Below are 20,141 nucleotides of genomic sequence, written 5' to 3'. Positions count from 1 at the left end.
CATTTCATATTCTCAGGACTACATTCTCTGTCCCTGAATAAAAGTCTTTACACTGTGTATTACAATAGTTATACAATTATTTCTAAAAGTAGAAAGCGTGTCACTGATCTTCCTTTAAACTCTCAGGTGTCCGTCCTGAGTTCCTTTAAAAGCAAAGTGAATCAATACAATCTAATGAAGAGTGATAACATTGCATACACTATACACAGGAACAGGAATCCCTGCCAAATGCTCTTGTTGGGGCTTTGGAGGAGCAATGTCAAGAGGAGCTAAAAGCAAGCTGGTGAAATATTCAGATATTCATTTGGGGTGTTATCTTCATTCTCTCTTACAGCAAGACCAAGCATTGAGCAAGCGTTTACCCTTTCTCCTCAATTCTGATTCATAAGAAAGAACAAGACCAATGTCTCTGGAAAACAGCATAAAATTATGCATCCGTTATCTAAAAAATAAGTGAATACCAAATGGAAGGCACTGTCACTGTGGCTGCTATTTGGTGCAATGTAATGTTGAATTCAGATATAGTGTTTCAGTGGTGGGTGAGATAGTTTCTGGAATAAGAACATTTTTTAACTAACACAGAAACCAGCATGTGCAGTGCATACAAAGCCATTGATATTACCAGAGTGGTTCTGCAACACCCAGAAAATTAGTCATAGCAAAACATCCTGTGCCTCCTTAATGTAGCAGTATGGCTGTTTTACTGCAGTTTTTAGCACAAATTTGAAACTTTTAGATTAAATTCCTAAGCCTTTGTCACATTTTTTGACTAAGCTTTTGATTCAACAGACAGTGAACCTACAATAATTTCAGAATACTGAAGGTAATGTTGTTTATCTCAGATGTCTCAAAACAAAGAGGTAGAAATTAACCCTTGAGACTTTTTATAGAAAATACAGCTATATCAGTTTCAATTGAGGATGCCACATAGTTGTAGAGATGCACCATATGCCATTTATAGAAAAGCCTAATGCTGTCTTATCCTCTTCATAATACTACACCTGAAAATATCTAGGCATGGTTACTACAGTATCAGAGCTGCTGTAAATGGTAACTTCTTTTTCAACTGAATGTCTGTCTGACATCACTGAAATCACAGAATCAGAGAATCACAGGATCACAGAATTGTAGGGTTGGAAGGGACCTCGAGAGATCATCGGGTCCAACCCCCCTGCCAAAGCAGGTTCCTTAGAGCAGGCTGCCTAGATAGGCGTCCAGACGGGCCTTGAATATCTCCAGAGAAGGAGACTCCACAACCTCCCTGGGCAGTCTGTCCCAGCGCTCCGTCACCTTCACCGTGAAGAAGTTCTTTCGCATGTTGGTGCGGAACTTCCTGTGCTCAGTTTTGTGGCCACTACCCCTTGTCCTGTACCCACAAACCACCGAAAAGAGGTTGGCCAAATCCCTCTGTCTCCCACACTTCAGGTATTTATAAACATAAATACCTGAAATATGACAGCTCAGTTCAACAGTGAAAGCTCTACTGTGTAGCCATATAGTTATTATCGGAAATACTTAGCACATCACTACTTTGAGTAAATTCCCACAGGTTTAAAGGATGCTGAACTGCACCTTTTAGAGTGAGTCCAGAGGAGGGCCGTGAGGATGATCAAAGGGATGGAGCACCCTCCTGTGTAGACAGGCTGAAGGAGTTGTAGTTGTTCAGCCTGGAGAAGAGAAAACTCCAGGTACACCTTTTAGAGGCCTTCCAGTACTTAAAGGGGGCTTACAGGAAAGCTGGGGAGGGACTCTTTGTCAGGAAGTATAGTGACAGGACAAGGGGGAATGGCTTTAAACTAAAAGAAGGTAGGTTTAGATGAAACGTTAGGAAGTTCTTTATTCTGATGGTGATGAGGCACTGGACCAGGTTGTCTAGAGAAGTTGTAGATGTCCCATCCCTGGAAGTGTTCAAGGCCAGGCTGGATGGAGCTCTGAGCAACCTGGTCTAATGGGAGGTGTCCCTTCCCATGGCAGGGGGGTTGCAATTAAATGGTCCCTTCCAAACCAATCCATTCCATGATTCTATGATTCTGTGAACTAATTATTTTCTTCCACGGATACAATAGTTTCATGGAAACATAAGCAGGGTAGAAAAAAAAAAAAAAGGCAAATATATCATGAGAAATTGGTAGGAAAGGGGTAAAAAGAGAGAAAAAAACACACTATAATTCAGTTACTGTATGATTCTATATTTCATAATCTCTGTATTCATAGGCATTAAGGTTTAACAAAGGTATAGAGCAGCTTTCACACAGAAACAACTACTGAGTAGGTTGGACCTCCTCAACCTACAAAAGAGAAAGTTTGGAAAGTGTATGATAAAGACCTGGAAAAAAAAAAAAGAAAAAAGAAAATAAAAAAGCCATAGAAAGAGGAGATAGGGATCTATTCCTGTTTTTTTTCCAGTACAAGACAGACCCATCAGATGGTCTCCCTCTACTATCGTATAGTAGTAGAGAATTTCAAAACAAACAAAAAGTGGACCTCATGGAAAAGGTTTTATGACTGTGGAGTTCTTTGCCAAAGGACGTTGTTTGCAAAGTATTTATATGGGTTTACAGACAGTTTGGACAAGCACTTAGAAAATAAATTTGAAAGTAGCTGGAGACAGACAGAGTATTATGGGTGAAATATCATACATGTTTTCCCTGATCCTCTTTTTCCTTATATGTTCACGTGTGGCCACTTTTGGAGACATTACTGGGTTATACGGACTCTTGAACAAGTATGTTTTTTTTTATATGTGATGAAACCTATCAAAAAAGGTGCATCTTGGATTTACTTACCTGCTGTGATGCTTCCATCAGAGAATATGGGTTTTCCAGTTATATGGAGTTTAGAAAAAAAGAAGAGTTGCAAACTGGGAATACAATTTTTTGTTTCAACACATCTGACCAGGGAGTGTTCCACACAGAATGTCTGTAAGAGTATCCCTTTTCTTGCATTTTATTCTGTTGTCTTAAGAGAATCAACATAATACAGAAGTCTAGTGTAATGTGCCTGGGGATATTGACTCATACAGCAGACAGACATATAGGAGCTCTGAAAATGAAGAATAATAAGTAAGTCTTCTTCAAACTTTGTAATTAAATTGATCTTACTCTCCTCTGGTAGTTTGATGATGACCCATAAAGCTAGATGACACATAAAGATGATCATTTGCCATTATTAAGTACCCCATAATTTATTTAAGGTCTGATCTTGAGAAGTGAAAACACTCCTTTTAACATACGAAGACTTGCAGAATTGCAGGGCTTAGCACTTATCCAAATTGGTGATTAGCAAGCACAGAGGTGTTAGCTCTATGGTGCTTGGCAAATTCCAACTAAATGAAAATACTGTTTATAGTGGTGCCTACATTTTCCCTCTGGTTTTATACAGATACACTATTTTTCAAGTCTCCTCCCAGAAAAGTAATGTGCTGACTAAGAATGATTCATGCTTCACACCCTTTATGTGGATGCATTCCAATAAAACAGAAATCCAGAGAATGACTGCAATTCTGCAGAAATGAGCTATACCAGATAACTATCAAGTGTAATGCACTAGCTTTGTATAAGGGATCCAGACATAAAGTAATTTTTTCTCATGTATCTAATATACAGACAGATAAACAGACTCCACTGAATGGCTAAAATCATAGCCTATGACAAGATACTGGATATTTTGAGTATAGAAGAGTAAGAACAATGTTTTCTTAGAGCTCATAAAATTCTTCATGAGTTTCAGGGAGGAAATGTTGGAAAGAAGAGCACTTCTGAAGGAGAAGGGATCCTCACAGGAAAAATGAAGATCGCTCATTGAACTTTCTAACATTTCAAGGAGAAAATAAATTAAATCACATTTTTCCCCCCCTGAGTACTGGCAGATTTTTCCTATATGCTGATAAAAGGATATATAAATTTTGCAGATGATGGGATGTATCTCCTATGTTGGCAGCTCTTAGCATCTTGACTGTAGACAGTGCAGTCAGCAAATTCAATAGGATGATGTCAGTTTACCCCTGACGAGGTCTGGGTATGATTTTTGGAGTCTTCGTAATCTGTCTGGACCATAGACACAACTATATAGTTCACATGACATCTGGATAACTTAAAAAGCTCTTCTGGATAAAACCTGCCTTGATACACTAAAATGTTAGGAGATGGAGGGAGTTCTTAAAAAAAAGAGTACCCTTGTTTAGAAGCCATCCCAGGAATCCTTTGGCTACTGTAATATGATTTAAGAACTCTTAGCAAACCCAGATATGGGCCTCATCATTGCATCAAAGACAGTGGGATGGATGTGGATTTCTGCTGGTGCAGGACAAGAGGGCTTGCCCAATGTGGGCCATGAGAGCAGCCTGCTCTCCATCTTTCCTGTCTGACTGACTCAGTGCTTGTTTCCATGGCAGTTCGAGATTGAATGCAAGGAATGCTGGGGTGTGAACAAAAAGGAGCGGTTTTGCATTACCCTTTTACTCCACTGCTGTGACTAGCACTTGCATTCCTCACTTCTGTGAATTGACAGCCAGTATTGATATAGATTTGGACTTTCAAGCTTGAGTTGTTTCTATTAACAAAGACATTTGTTAATAAAACCAGGCAGCTTTTAGGGGGAAAAAAAGAGAGAGAGGAGGGAAGATAATAATTCCATGCAGTCAATTTCCATCTGTCTGGCAAAGAAGCAAAAGATTTCAAGGTGCTTTTTCATAAACCTGTGCGCATGACCATATGAATTCTCCAAAATGTTAAGCAGAAAGATGTGGATTGTGTAAATTTTGTGTCTGTTTGGCAGTTGTGTTTGGTTCACTGTGACAAATTGCAGCGATACCTTGAATATATAAGTTATTGATACTTCTTGAGTTTTATCTTACTAAGACTTTAACTCCCACTGAATCACTTTCTGTTCCAGGCATCAGGTAGTAATTCCTGTGAAACCCACCTAAGTAACCTGTTCTTATCTCTGGTTGATAGGGATCAAAAGGTTATCTCTTTATACTGTGCTTCTGAAACATTTTATGGTTGTGAACATAGTTTGACTGTGCTAGGTTGATATGAATAAAGTATGTAATAGTTGACATTCTTTTGTTGACATCAGATTTTTATGTTCTTATGTCTGAAATTTTTTATGGTGATTTCAGTATTGACCAACGAGAGTGACTTTTTCTTTTCTTTCTTTTATAATTATTATTTTTTTTTTAAAAAAAAAAAAAAAGCTTTTTAATCTAATTTGGCATAGGTATTATCCTCGGTGACACTGTACAGGTGTAGCTGAGGATATAACATGAAGTTGTACAGGTGTGAGGAGAGGAAGGCTGTAAGGGTAATAGAGGGAGGAAAATGTTCTTGCAGAATATTTATTAATATTTGTAATGCAAAAAAGATGAAGAGCACTAGTTTGGTGTGGGGATTAGAGAAAGAGGAATAGCTGGAGAATTTGATTTGGCAAAATTGGAGATCTTCAAAAGTTAAAATAAAATAGAATTTTTAAGTAAAAGTAGTATTTAAAAATTTATCTGAATCATTAGTATTTTCTCAGATTAAAAAGAGTACTTATTGCTATGTCTGCACTGAATTCTTGTTTCCTCCCTGTGCTTTTGACAGCACATTTATCTGTAGTCAGCAACACAGTTTCCAAGATACAGGAGTGAATTTTTTTAACTGTCTTAGCTATGAGACCTATTATTTGTATAAAGGTTGTTAGGGTTTTCTCCCCTCTTTTCCTAGTACAAGACTTGCATGTTTAAAAGCTAAACAGAAATTCAAAAACTCATATGCCGAACAAAATGTAAATTGTTCCATGACCCTGTTAACCTTCTTCAGCTGACGTTTGTTATTACCAGCTCTGCTTACGCTTAAGGGAAATTGCAGCTTTTTTTCCCTCTGCAAACAGTTGTTACATCTTGGGTCAAGCCAGTTGTTCAAGGTCCAAATAAAGAGGAAGCCTGATTTTATGGTATGAGTCATCAAGTTTATGATGCAATTTGTGTCTTTTTGGTTGGGATGGGAATTTTGAAGGGTAAATGAATGAGCACAACGTCAAACTGTGTAACCAGTAAACATATGATGTCTCTGGCCATGGCACAAAGGGGAAAGACCAATGACATATATGCTGAAACTTTCCACAGATAATCCAAATTTGAAAAATGTCATGCTCTTTTTTTCTGATAGGATCCCAATATTTTTTTTGTTACCGTGTTGGGCTTTATCATGTCATCTAAGTTTAATGAATTTTAATCTGAGTGGTAAAAAAATAAAATAAAAAGTACTTTGATTCTTAGGTATGCCTATTTTGGATTTTAACATTACATAATACATAAACTTGTATCCAAAATACAAATGAGAAATTCTTAAAATTGTATTTTTTAATATGTCTTTCTGTTTTCTCATTTTTTTCTTGGGTCAGCTGTGATGAGAACTGTAATCCTTTGTCTGGTGCTGTCTTCATTTTTGTTTTGGTGATTTAAGTGGCAGATAGATTTTCAGAAAATATGTAGACATGCAGAGCTGCTTTCAAGGCACATGGTGAAATTTTTAGATGTTTATGGTCTATCCTGATTTCACTGGGAGACAACCATCCTACTAGGCACCTGTAGGCCACTAGGAACTGATTTGCTTCTGCATATCCCTGCTAAAAACGTATCATAAACCTAGACTTTGATCCTTACTACTGTAAATATTTCATCTCATTATATTTATACACTATTGTGCAGGATGCATGGATCAGCTGCCTCTCTTGGGGACCTATTTCATGTATTTTGCATGCGTCTATATTTTTCTTCCGCACGAATTTCTTGGGTCACTAGTGAATACTGCGTCTGTTAACAAGTCAAATCCTGTAAAAATACCTCTTCCTTTCTCTGATTTTACTTGACCTTTTCTCTTAGCCTTCTCACAGATATGATAAGGGAGGGTGATAAGTGTGATCCACCTGGGCCCTTCCCAGAAAAGAAGTCCAAAAGCTAAGTCACCTTAGCCTCATCAAAGAGAAAACAGATCACTGAGGAGCATGTGGGCATTCTTCAGAGGACCAAGTCAAGAAATGTTCTGTCATCCAAGGAACTGCCTCAGATCATATCTGGTGATCGTGCACTCACTCCATAGCAGAATCCAAGACTGGGCCTTCCTGCCTGCCTCCCCACATACTCCCTCCACCTATACCACTTGTACTTAGTGTATCCATCTCTGAGCGGATTGCAAAAGGAAAGGAATCTTCTTTAAAAGAGAGGCATGGACTTCTAGCTCTTCTCTCCCCACAGTTGTATCCAGGGGTGTGCTTGTAAACTCTTGTTGCTCCCCAGAAGACTATGCAATGCCTCATTCTCACATTGAGGTATGCTGTGCTTTCCATCCAGTATCTGCATCTTTACTGGGAAAGTGTTACCATTAATGTACAATAGCTTTGTGTGCGTGTGTGTGTGTGTGTGTGTGTGTGTGTGTTGGAGAAGTTTTCTTTATGTTTTCATTTGGATTTAGGCTTATGCAACCATACTGATTGCTCCAATCAAAGCTAATCCATAATCTTTGCAATGCTGAATTCATCATGAGCAAATGTGTGCCAAAATGTACAAAATTTACTTGGACTATGTCACCTCCTTCACAGATGTTGGTAGGGTGATGTGAGGACAAGGAAAGGGTGCTGATATGGAATTTTCTATCTTATTCTACAGCAGCTGACAAGATAGAAGAGGTTCTTCTGTCTCTTTTGAAATACCAGGCAGTTCAGATTTTCTCAGCAGTGTTCCGGGCATATTTTCTTTCTCATGGCCACGTCTCAGAAATCATAAGAACTGGAATGTGGCATATCTGTCACACATGCAATGTGTACTATCTGCTGCTAGCCTACTCTGAGCTACTTAGTGGCTCGAATGTACTATGGAAAGCAAAAAAAGCATAAACAACAACAAAACACTACAATTCATGTTTTGTTACAGGAAGTATTTCATAGTATAACCTTAGGATTAAATCCTGAAGATTCTAAGTACTTTCATTAAGATGTTAAAGACCCAATATTTTCATTGGAATTCAAAATCTGAAGTCCTCCCTCAGCTCATTTTTAATAAATACCAGAAAAGGTCTCTTTGCCTTTCATCATCTTCAGTAGTGAGCTCAGTACCTCATTGGATTAACACGTAATTCAAACTGTCTTGCTTTGTGCATTATTATTTAAGTGGAGGAAGCTACAACAAAAAATAATAGAAACAGCACTGAGACGTCTGTAAGTTATAACGACGACAGAAAAGAAAATCCCTCACAATGGAATATAAAAAATCATATTTTCTTTTTGACCCAATAGCTTTCTAAACCTCATTCCTAGTTGGCTTTTACATTTTTGCAGCAGTGGAAATACTTTCCAGCTCTCTTTTGTTCTCAATATTTGTTAATGATATGCTCATTTTCCTTAGCATTAAGTCTAAGTACAAGATGGCCTAATTTTGATAACCAAAGCCTGTGAATGTTAACATGCAGAATTGTTGTTAGACCATATTACAGAGGATAACTAATGCTGAAGTACAGTAGTGCCCAAAGAAGAATTCTTAATTATGAAGAATAGATGGTAGAAAATAAATTAGTTGCTCTCCATCTAGGTTAAAGACAACTCACAGTATTTCAGTAGAGTAGCTAGGTCTAAATCATTCCAGACTTACTGAGTGTCTGCAATGGTGATTTGTTTGTGGTGTTTAGAAAACTATTGCCAAGTCAGAGATCTGGAGCTTATTATAATTATGTGCATGATATATACAATAAAAATAAAATAAAATAAGCTGATTGAAATCTTTACCAAAAACTAGAAGTAAAAAAAATGTCCTCTTGATCACAGTCATAACAAGAAATAACAAGCAACTCTTTGTGTAAGCAGTGTCTTTGAAAAATGACTTTTTATATTTATCATTACCATCGTACACATGGCTGTGAGTTGTTAATTTTTTTCTTAAGAAATTGCCTTTAAAAACAGTCACTGTTTTGAAAATGTTTTTCAGATATACCCTGTGCTTTCAAAGGATATTTTAGCTTTTTCCTTCAGGAGTGGCAAAAAAAAGAAATAGTGTTGCTTCCACTTCTTATAGACGTTTCTTTATACAATATGTAGTATAAACAGTTCTAGTACAGATGCATACTTGGTAAGACAACTAAAGTAACACATTTATAAAACATAGCCCAAAGTCACAGGTTTATCTAATAAATAAATAAATAAAGTAAAAATGAGATTTAACAGAAATTGAGAGAGAACAATTTAAGAAGAAAGTGTGGGAAAATAAATTTGATTAAGCTTTTTAAAAACCCCGTAATTGTTCTTGATTTGACCTTATTCCTCGTAATTCCTGAGGTTGAAAAATTCTATTTTTTAAGATTTTTCTTTAATGTTTGCAGATCTCTGTGGATAATGAATTATGTCCAATAGTAGACTAAGCTAAGTTAATCCTTAATCTTTGCAATGCTGAATTCATCATGGACAAATAAGTGCCAAAATGTACAAAATGGAATCCCATTTTGCTTGAAACTATCATTGATAAATCTTGATATATTTTCTAGAAAATTTGGAAAGTTTATTTGTACGTTACCCCTTCAACTTGATGAGAAAATTGCTCTGTCATTATTAGACATCAAATTATTATATCAAACAACTTTTATCATCTTATGAACCAGTCCAATCACTAACTATTGAACCCATAATTCTCTTTTTAATTAATGCAAAGATGTGGATAATAAAATGATCAATGCCTGCAGTAAAACTCTTGTATCCAGCTATTGCACTGATTTTAATTGCCAGTTCCTGAAACCAAAAGCTGCACTGATGATAATTACTTTGTTGAGTTAGGCCCCCAAGTAACATAAAGTTACATCTGCCTCTGAGATAAATAAGAGAATCTTTTCTAAATGATTTCCAAACTTCATAGCTCAATGTTAAGATGAGTCTTTTTCAATCATCTCAGGTAGCATTTTTTGTCCAGTGGCACTTCCAATAAAGGAAATGGAAAGCCAGCTACTTAGGGAATCTTTTAGTTCCTGAATTTTAGGTAAGAATAAATTTTCATTTTACCATTCAGAGTGAAAGAGAAACTATTCTCTATTTATCCACTCTGCCTTTGAAAATAAGTGCTTTCTCTTATCATCTGCAGGTGACTTTTGACTCTGCCAATCCTGATATTTCCGTACAGATCTCTTTAGGGCTGAACTTAAAAAAAGGTGATATGGTTTTCATTACAATTTTGTAGGCTATACAACTTTCCTCAGCTGCAGGATTTTGTTGGTGGTGGTGTTTTTTTTTTTTTTTTTTTTTTTTAATTTTTGTGAAACTTTAGTCAGAGAGAGATGGAATGACACATTAGTTGTAAGAGCATTTTTTTCCCAATAGTATTTTACTTATAAACAAACAAATAAATAAATAAATAAATAGAGTTTGACTATGGTCACATTTTTGTTTTAAATGAATACTCTGACAAAGAAAGAATTACTGAATTGGTAATTTTAAAATTGACCAATTTAAATCCAGCTGACAAATACAAATCTAATTTGTATTACTGAGAAATTATAAATACTCATGCAGGAGAAATTAGCCCTTAGTTCTGTTGCTAAGTACAATTTTTGTTTTCTAAAATACTAATTTTGGTGTTGTAAAATAACATGATAAGTAATGCAAGGGACAACAAATAACAGTATGTGCATTTTAACACATTTGCCTTAATGATTCAAAGTTTTTCTTGCTTACTAACACTTTAAAATATCTCTTTGGCTCTTGAGAATTGGGATATCCTTGTTCCTCTTGGACCCTGCTCTTGGCAATTTATTATTATTATTATTATTATTATTATTATTATTATTATTATTATTATTATTATATTTGGCTGTGTGTCAGACTGCCTTTGCTCTCCTCTTGCCCACATCCACAAGGATGCTCATAGGCATCTCTCTCTTAGAGTTGAAAGACTTTCGGGAATGTCTTGCAGTATTTTTGTGATCACTGTGCTTACCCTTTTCCCTCTCTTCTTATAGTTTAAAATTTTGCCTTGACCTGAGAGACACTGGGGGAGATCATTGTCTACCACTAGGAGGAAAAAAATACTTTGTTGAAACAAAGGAAATTTCAGAGATGAGGATTAAGTTTGAGCAACCATTTGTTGAAGCAAAGAAGAAAGATAGTTGGAAATTAAAAGAAATTTGACCAAGTAATTTGTACTTCATATAATACATAGTTAAAGAATTAAGTGTTCTTAAGGCTAATTTAGTTAAGACTAAATATGCAGAGTCTAATGAAAAGACGATAATACTAAGAAAAAGATGATAAAGGGTTTGCTTTAATCCTTCCACTCACAAATGTCATGTAAGGTAAGTCTTATTTCCATTCTCCTGCATGTGTATCATATATCTCATCTGCTTTTACGAGAATTACTACACCTTTAGAAAAGCAAGTGATACCTAGCACGGGTTTGGCATTTCACTCAGGCAGGTTCTAGAAGGGATTACTGTTCATGTGCGCTGCTGTTATAAGAACATAAGAAATGCAAAATATAAAATCAGACTGAAAACACAAAGACCGAAAACACTCCATATCATCTGTCTAAAATTCAAATAGAATCCAATACAATTCAAATTCTATCTTCCTGTGCATTTTTTTTTTTTAATTCAGAATGATGTTTGACAATCTTTTGGACTCTGATAAAAAATAGGCTCTTCAAGTTACTTTCTGTCTTTCAGAAGCTGATCTTAATAAAATTTCTATACATTCACACTTACAAAAGTTAGCATAGCTTTTACACAAGCCAAGCAATAATGAATTAGTATGTTTTTCTTCCAAAGGTATGGTTTTTTTTGTCTTTCCCTTGGTTATAGAGATAACACTTTCTCTTTGAACTTTGTTTAAATTGGGTGGAAAATTTAATTAAAAATCAAGAAGTTAACCTGAAATTCTTATAGATTTATATATAATCTGATTATTATAAATCCTGCCATTACTAGGAATAAAAATGAATTTGCAAAGACAAGACACACAAAGCTAAATTGTTAAGAGATTTTCCTTCCTACCTGAAAGAAATAAAATTGTACTGTTCATCTGGGAGAAAGACGGAGCCAAATACATATGCACATTGCCTTGCTTTCCTTTCTTTCCTGCCAAGTATTTCTCCTTCCTACAGCTGGCTGATCTAATGGAGGCTCAAGGCTGACACAGGAATCATACCCTGAAGGATTAACTGTAACATTTAGCACTAGCCCTGTGCTGGGGAAAGTACAGCTCTGTACCTCTCTTAAAGGCAAAATACTTACACAACTCTCTGTGTACTGTGTCATCAAACAAGGCAAATTTCACCCCCACGCCCTGAGAATATTCAGTTTCCTTTCCTTTTTTAGGCAGTGAATGTGTAAGAAGTAGGGTGAGTTTCTGGCCTGAGCCACTCCCTTCCTCTTTTAGGCTGTGCAGCTGTGTGTTTGCTTTTATGAACACGTGCAGATAGACTTGAACTTATTTTGTCTGTACTCCAGGGTATGTGGATGTGTGCCAGCTCCAATCTGTCAGTGAGTTGGCTATATTAGCATAGCACTGTACCAAACCTGCTGAGCTCTGCTGAGACTCTGCAGTTATCGCTGAAGTGCAATGACACATTCATGCATCTTCATAGCTTAGAGATTGGACAAGGGTTGGGTCTGGCCAGATCAAAATCTTCACAGAGTGTGTATGGATGTACTGCCAGTCTTTGTCTACTACTTCATCACACAGTGGATAATATATGAAAAAATAATGGAAATAAGGGAAGGCCTCTTAAGCATACCTTCACTTCCTTCATGTTTAAACTTCAAGCATTAGGGGGTCAAGCTAACCGCAAAATGACTATAAGAGAAATTAAGGACCATTTGTGCTCATTTAATAGATTATATATATATATATATATATATATGTTTGAGTTCATTTGACATTACTTTAGTCTTTAATTGATAATAATTTACAATATACAAATATAATCAAGTTCCTTTGGATTATTCTGGGTGTGTCTCATGGATATAAAGGGGAAAATATACAAGAAATGCAAGTTATAGATGCCTAGAATTAAGATTTAAATAGAATACTTGGTTAATAGTTTTGTCATAAGATGATCAAATCAGATGATACGGGTTATTCAAGTATGCAACAGTTAACAAGAAGAATCTTTAATAGGAAAAATAAAAGTAACCAGATTCAAACAGGGGAAGAAAAAAAAGATGCTCAAAAGTTTGCTTTCCAATAATTAAAAATACCTATGCAAAACTCAGGGATTTTTATGTAATGAAGTCTGAACTACTGTCTGAAGGACAGTGCGATTGAGAGAAATATCAAAACAAAATGATTTTGTTTTTATTATGTAGATAGAGGGTGTCTTGAGTGAGCTTAACATTTAGATTTAGAAGCTTGAATTTAGGTGTTGAATTTCTGTGACTTACACATCCAAGCTCTTTGTATTCAATGTTCACTCAACATTGTCACCAAAGTCTAAAGATTCAGAAGACTGGGTATGGGTATGCATGTTATGGAGAACTAGATCACTTCCTAGACTTTACTGATCATATTGTTGGAGCCTCCATAAGCTCCATAATGGCAGTTTAGCTATTTAGTGCATATGTCAACAGCTATACTGGTAGTTGTCTACACTGTGGTATCTAATGCTGGAATTAAGCCTCTGACTTCTGAGATTAACAGAGCTCTAAAGAATGGATGTCAGACAAAAGCATACTGTTAGAAAGGGGGACTAATTGTACTGCAATTATATCAATAGCACTTGGGAGTGCCAGATAACAGTCAGATGATATCTTATTTAAAGATGTGGGTTAATATAGGGAAGAATGTATATTTGTATAAGATTCATGAAGTCATGCAGTTCTATACACTAAAATGTTAAGAAAAAAAAATAAAAATGCATCCTCTATGTATCATCCTAAATAAATTTGAGAGAATGATCTATTTTGATCCACAGTGCCAGCCAAAACCTAAGTAATTCCCCCAAATTATGGTTTGGGACAGGAGAATAAGGCAAGTCTGTAAGGCTGCCAGTTAATTTTCCTCCTTCATTCTGAACAGGACATGCTCCAGAACTACTCCAGTAGACAGCATAGATGAAACTGGACTAGAGCCCCCTTTATGCTATGTTTTTTCTATACTATCCCAGCAAGCTTCCATCCCTACATGTTTCAGGCAATCCATCTCTAAGGTCATTTCATGCACTTTTCACTGAAGAAATCACATATATCATAATTATGTATCGAGAGAACAGGAGCTCTCTCTTGAGAACATATGGAGACAGAGATGAGTATCTCTCCAGTGCTGCATAGTGTGGTTTCACCAATGTGCTTTAAAGCAAAGTGCTAGTATGTTCACAAGCCGCTCTGCCTGAGTTAGCTTGGAGAATCAGGGACCACTGCCTGACAGACACACTTAGCACAGTAAGTACAGCAGTAATATATTTAAGATGGAGTTAAAAAAAATACTTTTCATTCAGGTTACTCTTTTCTGGCTACCTGTACTTAGAAAGGGAACTCTGAACTTCAGAAGAACTGAATCCCTGAAATATCATTTGGCCCAGCCAAGAAGTGATGTACTATGAAATATAGGTCCCAAGAGAATCTTTGGATGTCAAACATCTGTCTAAGAAGTAGCACATTTCAGCAACTGAATGTCAAATGAAGGCTGGAAACAGCATGTAGAAGTGTGAACACACGTGTAGATCTGTAAATACTATACTCCTTGAAAAATGTAATGCCATTAGTCCCAAAGCTCTTCAGTTCCCAAGTTTACAAACTGTTTTCTTCTGAGAAAAGTCAAGGCCAGATTTAGAAGTAAGGTGATGGAGTTAATGCTTTGCATGCTTTCTCTTTTATAGTCTGGATATATCCAGCCATTCATCCACAACTCCTAGGTACTGATACTCCCCTACAAAAAATTTGAACAGGGATTTTCAGTCTTTCAGAAAAAAATCTCTTATCCTTTATGTTGTTGGCTTTCTTGAGCTGGTTCTTCTTATGCCTCTTATGTTCCACCTGTTTCAGTTTTAATAAAATACAAAACCAAGGAGAATTATTTGTTGATTTAAACATCTCTATGGTCCCTGAGAATGGTTTCTCTTTCTTATTATTTCATAATTTGTACAGGATAAAACGTGTCAGAAGAATACATTAATAACACTGAATGACAGAATACCCATGATCTAGCAGTTATAACACTTTCCTGGAAGGTAGGAAATGTAGCTCAACACACAAAGGAAAAAATTAATCTGAGTCATCCTCATAGATGTAATGGAGATCCAAGTGAAATATTTATTTTAGCCCAAGCTTTTTCCTCCCCCCTCCATTTCAAGCACACAAAAGTAATCCTATTTCAGACTGAATTGTAAGGAAAGGAAAGTACTGCCTTTTCAGTTAAAAAAAAAAAAAAAACCAAAAACCAACAACAATGGTTGCACTAGACATCTGAAGTCATAGCCCTTACTGAGAGAAGATGGAAACATAAACATTGGTCAGTTTAGAATTAACACACCTAATAATTGGAATGGTTCATTTTGATACTTGCTCACAGTCTGCTGCAACTTCATGATCCCGCCCCCCCCCCCCCCATTACATAAGAAAGCTATTGTTCAATTGGAATAGTTTGAAAATTCCCCCAGGAGAGCAATGGGTGTCATCCTCTGTCATCCTCACCTCAATAAGGTCAATGAAAATGTATCACTGAGGTCAGGTTTTATCCAGTTAAGACAGAATATTCAAAGTTAAGCTGTTTGAAACTATAGAGCTTGGCTGGAAGTTGTTTATATATACACACATTCCAGAACAAAGTAGAGGTTTCAAAACTGTCAGTAAGTTAGTAGGCTCAGGTGTGCTTCAGCAACACAGAGACCAATGGTCTGGTGTCTGAGAGAGTAATGTAAATAACCTGAACAGGATTTATCTTAACAGCTGTTCCTTCCTATCATACACCTGAGCTAGTGACCTAAGGTTTGTTGGTAATCCTTAAAGAAGAATAGGAAACTATTAATTACCCCATAAAGTAAAAAACTAATGTAAGACAGATGGTCTGTCCCCTTCCTATTTATTACTATTGACTACATATAAAGAGTAACTAGAGATGTAGAAAATGATTACATACCTGCAAAGACACACAGGATGAAGGTCACTGTCCTCGACCTTGTCCCTGACTTTGCCCTTGTGTCTCATAGATATGTGAGGTTTTTAGAACTCTGTTGCTTATAGCTGAGTCAAAACTGTCTCATGCATGTCTTTCTTCAGTCTGTTTTGCCAATTCTTTTCTTAGGGATTTTTCAGAAGCAGAGTTAAGCAAAATTATACATACATATATGCATACATATATGTATACAAACACACACACATTTAAAGGAAATTAAGGACATTCCAGGCTTTTGTAAAGTTTCCCTGGTTTGGTTAGGAAATGCAAAAGGAAGGGGCATAGTTAGTACATGATTCTTGTCTGTTTCTTTTCCAAATTCCTTACCATTCCTAATGAACTGGCATGCAGAATAGGAATGTCAGTTCAACACAGTATAGAGAGGCAGTGACATATTTCTCTGTGAGAAAACCCTAAGCTTCATACCTTCATCAATTTTAATAAATGTGAGACTACAAGAAAGTCAATGCAACAGCAAAATGGAATGTTTCCTTAACAGGAAAAAAAAAAAAAAAAAGGAAAAAAAATGTTTCTTTGTAGTTAGTACAATTCTTTCCATTATGATTGGTAGGAAACCAAACTTTGAAGTTTTTCAATTTTCAGAAAAAGAATCTTGAAGTTCAGATAGCTTTTAGTGCTTTATAAAAACTCCAAGGACCTTTTGTGTCTCCAAAAGCCTTTTAGAAATTTCCCAAGAGAGGACAGGACTGTGTCATGCAGTTTCTAAGACTTAGAAAGGATAACTATAATATACCTTCTGGCTAGCAATGAAGCAGATGAAAATCAAAACTAGAAATGACATGATTTTTTCAAAATGTAGTTTGGGTTTAGATTGGGCAAGTAATAAGCTAAATATCATTTTAAATTATTAAATTTCCATTACTCTATTTATGCTGTTGGATTTCTAGTGACTATTTTTATTTTCAATTCATTGAGGATATTTATTGTATTTTTTTTTTTTTTAATAATAACAGGTAAGTTATCTTGCATCAATAGTTCCCATGCAATTCAAGTTTAGGTCCTGATTTGAATCCAGACTTGAGGAGATACCACATTGCAGAATTCTGAAATTCTCCAGTAATTTCCTCTGTTTTGATCCCTGTGTTCATTTTGAACTTGATCAATAACATACAACAGCAACAAATCTCATAATAAGTTTTGCAAAACCGTATGTTGTAGAATCTAAAAGTGAGATCTAACCAGGAGCCCAGCTGGCTCTCACGGGCCCAACCCAGACTTTGGGGACTCCCTTACTACAAAAATTAGGGACTATAGCTGTGATGTTGTCTGCTGAAAACTATGATAAGTGATGAGCATGATGACAGTACTACTTGGTATAGTAAATCCAAGCTAGGCTGTGTCTCATAATCCAGTCTGAAAATGTTAATGTAAAATAATTTACTCCTGGGGATTTCTAAATCTCAGAAGCAGTTAATTAGGAACACCATTTGTGGCTTATATCTCCACGGTCTCCTGGACTATGAGTTTTATGTTAAATCACAGAATCATAATAGCAAATGCCTTAGGGGTGGAACAAAGAATCAAACCTTGAAGTCTGGGTTCAAGATTTTCAGTTTCTTTGTTGACTGCATAATTTCAGAAAATCTGCTTTACTCAAAGAGTTCAAGAATCAAGAACGATTTTTCCTTTTTCCATCAAATATAAGAATTTACTTGAATGGATATAATAAATTTACTAATATAAATAAAAGCTGCGGCAGATCCTCGTTTTCAATGTAGATTCAAATACCGAACCATTAACGAACCAAACTCCTTTTTTTTTTCTTTTTAAAGAAAATTATCTTGATTCCAAATTCTTAGATTTTTGACTTCCAATAAACTTAATGAAAGACATATGAAAATACAGTAAAGGAGAAGAGGATTCATGCTGAGCTGAATATAAAAGCAGTTGGGAAACCTAGAGGCTCAATGCCAGACAACAGATCTTCCAAATTCTGTCTGAGCAACCAGAGTTTGAGACAGATATGGGATTTCCAGACCTCAAAATCTGTATGTGTGCACCAGGGGATGATAGAATTAAGAAGGTGAAGAGAAGTAAAAGAATCTGTTGCTAAAGGGAAAAATATAGATCATTTTATACTACTCAGTCTTTATTCAGAGGTTCATACAGTACTGCAGGAACTACCTATAGATTTGGCAGTGGAGGAAACTAACACAAGTTCTGTGTTATGCTTATATGAGACAAAACAACAGGGGCCTTAAATAAATAAATAAGTATTCATAATATCCAAAAGCCAGGATGTGCAGCAATAAATATTTGGCACAGCTCAGGAGGAGTAATAGGGTTTTCATTCATGTCTGTGTAATATAGAAACCCTATTTGAAACTTTGCTCAGTCATGACCTCAGGCCGGAGGACCTCATCATGAGCAGAGTTCAATGGTTCAATGTTCTCAAGATTATATGGGATGTTGTAGTAAAACAGCAGCTTTCTTCCAGCTTCCTGTATACAGACGCTGATGTTTCACAGTGAGAATGATTTAGCAGAAGATTTTCATTCACATCCACAGCAGATTATTGTAAACCATGCAAGCACCTTTTGTCCATTTGAGAAACAAAAATGGGATACCAATACAAACTACACATCTCATGTTTTTTCCCTGTACAGAAAAGTGTGAAAGTAATACACTAATGGATTCTGTGTAAGCGAGAAGAGAGGAAAAGCAAATACTATCCACAGCATCAGAGCTGTAAAAGTCCATTGCCTAGAAAGGTGGATGGTTCACACAGCCAGAATATAGGCAAGCTGTGCTAGAGGCTCCTTTTCATGGTGTTAGGGAGTGGACATGCATACTATGCCTTTAAGAATGTAAGGGAAAAATAAAGTGATGCCAATATGGTTGAAATAGTTTTGTACCCTGGAGTGTTTGAATTCAGAATTTCAAATGAGTTACTGGAATTTCTATGTCTAATTCATACTGCATAACTAAAACATGCAGTTTCATGGGTCAGAGTACAGATAAGAGTGTTAAGCAATGAAAAGGAGAAATAAAATAAATACTAAAATTGAGATAATTTGTTTTTGTATAAGTTTGCTTAGGAAAAATAAATTCCATCTCTAGTCTGTGGTTTGACTTGTTTGTCAAACCTTCAATGACATTCTGAGTTCAAGCTACAAAATTGTATTTGCAAACAGATGCACTTGTAATATAATATACGCTAAAGAAAGAAAGACAATATACCCAGGTCTTTTTCTCCTTTGCAAAAAGCATGTTTTCCTGATCAGCAGAAGAGTATTTATATCTTGTATATTGTTCTGTACAACAGTAATGGCACTTTCCCACATAAGCATATATATTCATATATATATATGTATATATTTTGAATATGTATGTGTATATATACATATGCATATATATGCACACACATATATATTTGTATATATGTGTATATATGTATATATATGTATGTGAATATACACATGTATACATGCAGACATACATTTTATATATGTATATGTGCACACATATTTAAATTATATTTTGCTTTTTTTTTTTTTTTTTTTTTTTTTTGCATTTCCATAATGACAAATCTACTTCACAGTTTACACAGTTACTATATTTGGAAAAAACAGATTGCTGTAACTAACTGAATTAATTAGCTTTATTTATTATTTATTTCTAAATCAAATCCTGTTTCCGTTAATTTACTTGAATTTATGTGCGGCAGGAGTGGACTCGAAGCTGTCATTGAAGGTCTAATGACACTGATGAAAAACAATTGCCACATTTATTATACAGTACCTTTTTTCAAATAAGAAAGAGAAACAGCTATAAATTTAGCATTACTAGTTATGGCTTTGGTTTAAATATTACTAACATGGTGTCAAATTTTCTGGATAATCTAAATGTTGGTAATATTTTTCAATATTTTGTGTTTGTTTACAGATTCAGAACTCTCCAAAATGGAAGGCAACTGGAGATAATGTGGTCCAGTTCCATACCTAAATCAAAGTCAATGCAGATTAGGTTGCTCAGGCCCATGTCCAGTTGAGTTTTGA

Source organism: Anser cygnoides, chromosome 1 (genome assembly GCF_040182565.1).
Source record: "Anser cygnoides isolate HZ-2024a breed goose chromosome 1, Taihu_goose_T2T_genome, whole genome shotgun sequence".
Lineage (NCBI taxonomy): Eukaryota > Metazoa > Chordata > Aves > Anseriformes > Anatidae > Anser > Anser cygnoides.
Note: the sequence above shows the minus strand (reverse complement) of the source record.